A 7,500-nucleotide genomic window follows, 5' to 3' on the forward strand; every position below is an offset into this window, starting at 1 on the left:
CACAAGTACTGCACCCGCGCTGCCCCATCGCTGCCCCGCAAGTTCTCCCCGAGGAATGGCGGGCCTCAGGGCCCGCCGTCTCCCCCCAGGGAAGACAGGCCTGCGGGTGCCCCCGGCCCCACAGCTTCCCCACCAGTGCCCCACAGCAGCCTTGCAAGTGCTCCCCGAGGAACAGCAGGCTTCTGGGTCACATCTGCCCCACAAGTACTGCCCCCACGGCTGCCCCACGGCCGCCCCGCAAGCGCTCCCCGAGGAACCGCAGGCCTCTGGGCCTGCCGTCTCCCCCCAGGGAAGACAGGCCTGCGGGTGCCCCCGGCCCCACAGCTTCCCCACCAGTGCCCCACAGCAGCCTTGCAAGTGCTCCCCGAGGAACAGCAGGCTTCTGGGTCACATCTGCCCCACAAGTACTGCCCCCACGGCTGCCCCACGGCCGCCCCGCAAGCGCTCCCCGAGGAACCGCAGGCCTCTGGGCCTGCCGTCTCCCCCCAGGGAAGACAGGCCTGCGGGTGCCCCCGGCCCCACAGCTTCCCCACCAGTGCCCCACAGCAGCCTTGCAAGTGCTCCCCGAGGAACAGCAGGCTTCTGGGTCACATCTGCCCCACAAGTACTGCCCCCACGGCTGCCCCACGGCCGCCCCGCAAGCGCTCCCCGAGGAACCGCAGGCCTCTGGGCCTGCCGTCTCCCCCCAGGGAAGACAGGCCTGCGGGTGCCCCCGGCCCCACAGCTTCCCCACCAGTGCCCCACAGCAGCCTTGCAAGTGCTCCCCGAGGAACAGCAGGCTTCTGGGTCACATCTGCCCCACAAGTACTGCCCCCACGGCTGCCCCGCAAGTGCTCCCCGAGGAACAGCATGCCTCGGGCCTGCCGTCTGCCCTCAGGAAAGACAGGCCTGCGGGTGCCCCCGGCCCCACAGCTTCCCCACCAGTGCCCCACAGCAGCCTTGCAAGTGCTCCCCGAGGAACAGCGGGGCCTCTGGGTCACATCTGCCCCACAAGTGCTGCCCCAGTGCTGCCCCACGGCTGCCCCGCAAGCGCTCCCCGAGGAACCGCAGGCCTCTGGGCCTGCCGTCTCCCCCCAGGGAAGGCAGACATGTGGGTGCCCCTGCCCCCACAGCTGCCCCGCAGGGCCCCACAGCTGCTCCACAAGTGCTCCCCGAGGAACAGCGGGGCCTCTGGGTCACATCTGCCCCACAAGTGCTGCCCCAGTGCTGCCCCACGGCTGACCCACAAGTGCTCCCTGAGGAACCGCAGGCCTCTGGGCCTGCCGTCTCCCCCCAGGGAAGGCAGGCCTGCGGGTGCCCCTGGCCCCACAGCTTCCCCACCAGTGCCCCACAGCAGCCTTGCAAGTGCTCCCCGAGGAACAGCAGGCTTCTGGGTCACATCTGCCCCACAAGTGCTGCCCCACGGCTGCCCCGCGAGTGCTCCCCGAGGAACCGCAGGCATCTGGGCCTGCAGTCTGCTTCCAGGGAACTCAGGCCGGCGGGTGCCTCTGGCCCCACAGCTTCCCCACCGGTGCCCCACGGCTGCTCCGCAAGTGCTCCCCGAGGAACAGCATGCCTTGGGCCTGCCGTCTCCGCCCAGGAAAGAGAGGCCTGCGGGTGCCCCTGGCCCCACAGTTGCCCCTCCAGTGCTCCCTGAGGAACAGCGGGCCTCTGGGTCACATCTGCCCAACAAGGGCTGCCCCACAGCAGCCTTGCAAGTGCTCCCCGAGGAACAGCAGGCTTCTGGGTCACATCTGCCCCACAAGTACTGCCCCCGTGCTGCCCCACGGCTGCCCCGCAAGCGCTCCCCGAGGAACCGCAGGCCTCTGGGCCTGCCGTCTCCCCCCAGGGAAGGCAGGCCTGCGGGTGCCCCTGGCCCCACAGCTGCCCCGCAGGGTCCCAGAGCTACTCCACAAGTGCTCCCCGAGGAACAGCGGGGCCTCTGGGTCACATCTGCCCCACAAGTGCTGCCCCAGTGCTGCCCCACGGCTGCCCCGCAAGCGCTCCCCGAGGAACCGCAGGCCTCTGGGCCTGCAGTCTGCTTCAGGGAACGCAGGCCTGCGGGTGCCTCTGGCCCCACAGCTTCTCAAACTCTGCCCCACGGCTGATCCGCAAGTGCTCCCTGAGGAACAGCGGGCCTCTGGGTCACATCTGCCCAACAAGGGCTGCCCCACAGCAGCCTTGCAAGTGCTCCCCGAGGAACAGCAGGCTTCTGGGTCACATCTGCCCCACAAGTACTGCCCCTGTGCTGCCCCACGGCTGCCCCGCAAGCGCTCCCCGAGGAACCGCAGGCCTCTGGGCCTGCCGTCTCCCCCCAGGGAAGGCAGGCCTGCGGGTGCCCCTGGCCCCACAGCTGCCCCGCAGGGCCCCAGAGCTGCTCCACAAGTGCTCCCCGAGGAACAGCGGGGCCTCTGGGTCACATCTGCCCCACAAGTGCTGCCCCAGTGCTGCCCCACGGCTGCCCCGCAAGCGCTCCCCGAGGAACCGCAGGCCTCTGGGCCTGCCGTCTCCCCCCAGGGAAGGCAGGCCTGCGGGTGCCCCTGCCCCCACAGCTGCCCCGCAGGGCCCCACAGCTGCTCCACAAGTGCTCCCCGAGGAACAGCGGGGCCTCTGGGTCACATCTGCCCCACAAGTGCTGCCCCAGTGCTGCCCCACGGCTGCCCCGCGAGTGCTCCCTGAGGAACCGCAGGCCTCTGGGCCAGCCGTCTCCCCCCAGGGAAGGCAGGCCTGCGGGTGCCCCTGGCCCCACAGCTTCCCCACCAGTGCCCCACAGCAGCCTTGCAAGTGCTCCCCGAGGAACAGCAGGCTTCTGGGTCACATCTGCCCCACAAGTGCTGCCCCACGGCTGCCCCGCGAGTGCTCCCCGAGGAACCGCAGGCATCTGGGCCTGCAGTCTGCTTCCAGGGAACTCAGGCCGGCGGGTGCCTCTGGCCCCACAGCTTCCCCACCGGTGCCCCACGGCTGCTCCTCAAGTGCTCCCCGAGGAACAGCATGCCTTGGGCCTGCCGTCTCCGCCCAGGAAAGAGAGGCCTGCGGGTGCCCCTGGCCCCACAGTTGCCCCTCCAGTGCTCCCTGAGGAACAGCGGGCCTCTGGGTCACATCTGCCCAACAAGGGCTGCCCCACAGCAGCCTTGCAAGTGCTCCCCGAGGAACAGCAGGCTTCTGGGTCACATCTGCCCCACAAGTACTGCCCCCGTGCTGCCCCACGGCTGCCCCGCAAGCGCTCCCCGAGGAACCGCAGGCCTCTGGGCCTGCCGTCTCCCCCCAGGGAAGGCAGGCCTGCGGGTGCCCCTGGCCCCACAGCTGCCCCGCAGGGCCCCACAGCTGCTCCACAAGTGCTCCCCGAGGAACAGCGGGGCCTCTGGGTCACATCTGCCCCACAAGTGCTGCCCCAGTGCTGCCCCACGGCTGCCCCGCAAGCGCTCCCCGAGGAACCGCAGGCCTCTGGGCCTGCCGTCTCCCCCCAGGGAAGGCAGGCCTGCGGGTGCCCCTGGCCCCACAGCTGCCCCGCAGGGCCCCAGAGCTGCTCCACAAGTGCTCCCCGAGGAACAGCGGGGCCTCTGGGTCACATCTGCCCCACAAGTGCTGCCCCAGTGCTGCCCCACGGCTGCCCCGCAAGCGCTCCCCGAGGAACCGCAGGCCTCTGGGCCTGCCGTCTCCCCCCAGGGAAGGCAGGCCTGCGGGTGCCCCTGCCCCCACAGCTGCCCCGCAGGGCCCCACAGCTGCTCCACAAGTGCTCCCCGAGGAACAGCGGGGCCTCTGGGTCACATCTGCCCCACAAGTGCTGCCCCAGTGCTGCCCCACGGCTGCCCCGCAAGCGCTCCCCGAGGAACCGCAGGCCTCTGGGCCTGCCGTCTCCCCCCAGGGAAGGCAGGCCTGCGGGTGCCCCTGGCCCCACAGCTGCCCCGCAGGGCCCCAGAGCTGCTCCACAAGTGCTCCCCGAGGAACAGCGGGGCCTCTGGGTCACATCTGCCCCACAAGTGTTGCCCCAGTGCTGCCCCACGGCTGCCCCGCAAGCGCTCCCCGAGGAACCGCAGGCCTCTGGGCCTGCCGTCTCCCCCCAGGGAAGGCAGGCCTGCGGGTGCCCCTGGCCCCACAGCTGCCCCTCAAGTGCTCCCTGAGGAACAGCGGGCCTCTGGGTCACATCTTCCCCACAAGTGCTGCCCCACAGCTGCCCTGCAAGTGCTCCCCGAGGAGCCACAGGCATCTGGGCCTGCAGTCTGCTTCAGGGAACGCAGGCCTGCGGGTGCCTCTGGCCCCACAGCTTCTCAAACTCTGCCCCACGGCTGATCCGCAAGTGCTCCCTGAGGAACCGCAGGCCTCTGGGTCACATCTGCCCCACAAGTACTGCCCCAGCGCTGCCCCACGGCTGCCCTGCAGCTGCTCCTCCTGGAATAGTGGGACTCCGGGCCTGCCTTCTCCCCCCAAGGGAAGACAGGCCTGCTGGTGCCCCGGCCCCACAGCTGCCCCGCAGTGCCCCACGGCTGCCCCGCAAGTGCTCCCCGAGGAACAGCAGGCCTCTGGGTCACATCTGCCCCACAAGTACTGCCCCAGCCCTGCCCCACGGCTGCCCTGCAGGTGCTCCCCAGGGAATAGCGGGTCTGTGGGCCTGCCGTCTCCCCCCAGGGAAGACAGGCCTGCGGGTGCCGCTGGCACCACAGCTGCCCCACAAATGCCTCACGGCTGCCCCAGCTGTGCCCCCCGGCTGCCCCACAAGTGCTCCCCAAGGCACCCAGGCGTCTGGGTCACATCTGCCCCACCCCAACTGCGCGCACACCGAGGCACTTGCACACGGGTGCACCATCTCCCCCGCCCCTTCCCATTCCCCCCTTCGCCTCTCACCCCCCCCAGCAGGCCTCTCCCCCAGCCCCAAAGCCCCGTCTGCCGCCGCACGCACACGTGCACACAACACCCACCCCACCCCCTCCAACGGGCCCGAACCTCTCGCGTGCGGCAGACGCAGACGCAGACAGAGCGTCTCCCCCCAAGCCCCGCTGCCGCCACCGAATTACCACCCACCCCCCCGCCACACCCCGCTGTCCCCCTTCACCCCCCCCTCCCCCGCCTCTATTCACCACCCGGTTCACTGCGAATCCGGCCGCCCCCTCCCCACGCTGCCCTCGGGCAGGTTTGCCACCCCCCCCCACCCCGCCCCGGCAAGGACGGCGGGAGACTTTAGGACCCAGCGGAGTCCCTGCCGGCTCCGTGCCCGGGCGGGTTAAGGGATTCCCGGTGGCGAGCGGGGATCTAACCCCGGCTGCCGAGTCTCTACCCTGCCGCGCCCCTGGCCCTGGCCGTGCCCGTGCCCGTGCCCCGGCGCTCCCGCCTTCCTTTCTCAGCCGCTCGCTCGCTCGCTCTGCTGCGCGCCTGCCCGCCCCTGCCGCGGCTGGAGAACCCACTGAACCCCCCCGCCCCCGCCCCCAGCACACACAACGCCCCCCCCCCCCCCCCCCCCCACCTTACCGACCCAAAACCTACTCCGAAAAGAGGCACCGCGTGCCTGCCGCCCTCTCCCCGGCCCACCTCTGCGCCGTGCTCCCCGCCCGCTCGCTGCCCGCTCTCGCCTGCCTCTGCACCGGCACCCCTTCCCCGCCGCTGCCGCTTGCCGGGCAGTGGTGTGCTCGCGCGCCCGCGCAGGGCGCGAAGCCGCGGACCGCCACGCCCCACCCCCACCCCCGCCCCCGACCTGATCCGGGTCAGGGTGGCGGCTCTGCCACTGGCGCTTAAATCACGAACAAAAAAAAGTTGAAACTTAGTTTTTCGCCCACCCCAACCCCTCCCCCCACCCACATACCCCCCCCTCGCCCGACAGCCCCCCCCCCCCCCGCCCCCCCCCGCCGGGACGATCCGGGTCAGGCTGGCGGCTGTGCCAGTGACGCTAAAAACGTGAACGAAAAAAAAAGATCAAAATTATTTATCACCACCCGGTGATAAATCAAAATTATTTATGAGCCCCCGGCCCCCCCGCCGCCCCCCCACCCCCCCACCCCCCACCTGCCCGCACGCACTTGTTGGAAGGGAGGACCCGGGTCAGGCTGGCCGCTGTGCCGGTGACGCTTAAATCATGAACGAAAAGAAAAAACAAAAATATCACCCCCACCCCACACCGGCTGCCCGGTGTGCCCGGCTCCGGGGACCGGCTCGGCTGCAACTTCTACCCGCCTCCGGGGATAGGCGGGCAGGTCTACTTCGCTCCGGGAACCGGACCGGCTGTCAGGTCTACCCGGCTCCGGGGTCCGGGTCGGCTGTCAGGTCTACCCGGCTCCGGGGACCGGGTCGGCTGTCAGGTCTACCCGGCTCCGGGGACCCGACCGGCTGTCAGGTCTACCCGGCTCCGGGGACCGGATCGGCTGTCAGGTCTACCTCGCTCCGGGGACCGGGTCGGCTGTCAGGTCTACCCGGCTCCGGGGTCCGGGTCGGCTGTCAGGTCTACCTCGCTCCGGGGACCGGACCGGCTGTCAGGTCTACCTCGCTCCGGGGACCGGACAGGCTGTCAGGTCTACCCGGCTCCGGAGACCGGATCGGCTGTCAGGTCTACCCGGCTCCGGGGACCGGATCGGCTGTCAGGTCTACCCGGCTCCGGGGACCCGACCGGCTGTCAGGTCTACCTAGCCCCGGGGACCGGATCGGCTGTCAGGTCTACCCGGCTCCGGGGACCGGATCGGCTGTCAGGTCTACCTAGCCCCGGGGACCGGGTCGGCTGTCAGGTCTACCCGGCTCCGGGGACCGGATCGGCTGTCAGGTCTACCCGGCTCCGGGGACCGGATCGGCTGTCAGGTCTACCCGGCCCCGGGGAGCGGATCGGCTGTCAGGTCTACCCGGCTCCGGGGAGCGGATCGGCTGTCAGGTCTACCCGGCTCCGGGGACCGGAGCGGCCGTCAGGTCTACCTCGCTCCGGGGTCCGTATCGGCTGTCAGGTCTACCCGGCTCCGGGGACCGGATCGGCTGTCAGGTCTACCCGGCTCCGGGGACCGGAGCGGCCGTCAGGTCTACCTCGCTCCGGGGTCGGTATCGGCTGTCAGGTCTACCTCGCTCCGGGGACCGGATCGGCTGTCAGGTCTACCCGGCTCCGGGGACCGGTTCGGCTGTCAGGTCTACCCCGCTCCGGGGACCCGACCGGCTGTCAGGTCTACCTCGCTCCGGGGACCGGATCGGCTGTCAGGTCTACCCGGCTCCGGGGACCGGATCGGCTATCAGGTCTACCCGGCTCCGAGGACCGGATCGGCTGTCAGGTCTACCCGGCTCCGGGGACCGGATCGGCTGTCAGGTCTACCTCGCTCCGGGGACCGGATCGGCTGTCAGGTCTACCCGGCTCCGGGGTCGGTATCGGCTGTCAGGTCTACCCCGCTCCGGGGACCCGACCGGCTGTCAGGTCTACCCGGCTCCGGGGACCGGATCGGCTGTCAGGTCTACCCGGCTCCGAGGACCGCGTCGGCTGTCAGGTCTACCCGGCTCCGGGGACCGGATCGGCTGTCAGGTCTACCCGGCTCCGAGGACCGCGTCGGCTGTCAGGTCTACCCG

Source organism: Rissa tridactyla, unplaced genomic scaffold, assembly GCF_028500815.1.
Source record: "Rissa tridactyla isolate bRisTri1 unplaced genomic scaffold, bRisTri1.patW.cur.20221130 scaffold_81, whole genome shotgun sequence".
Classification (NCBI taxonomy): domain Eukaryota; kingdom Metazoa; phylum Chordata; class Aves; order Charadriiformes; family Laridae; genus Rissa; species Rissa tridactyla.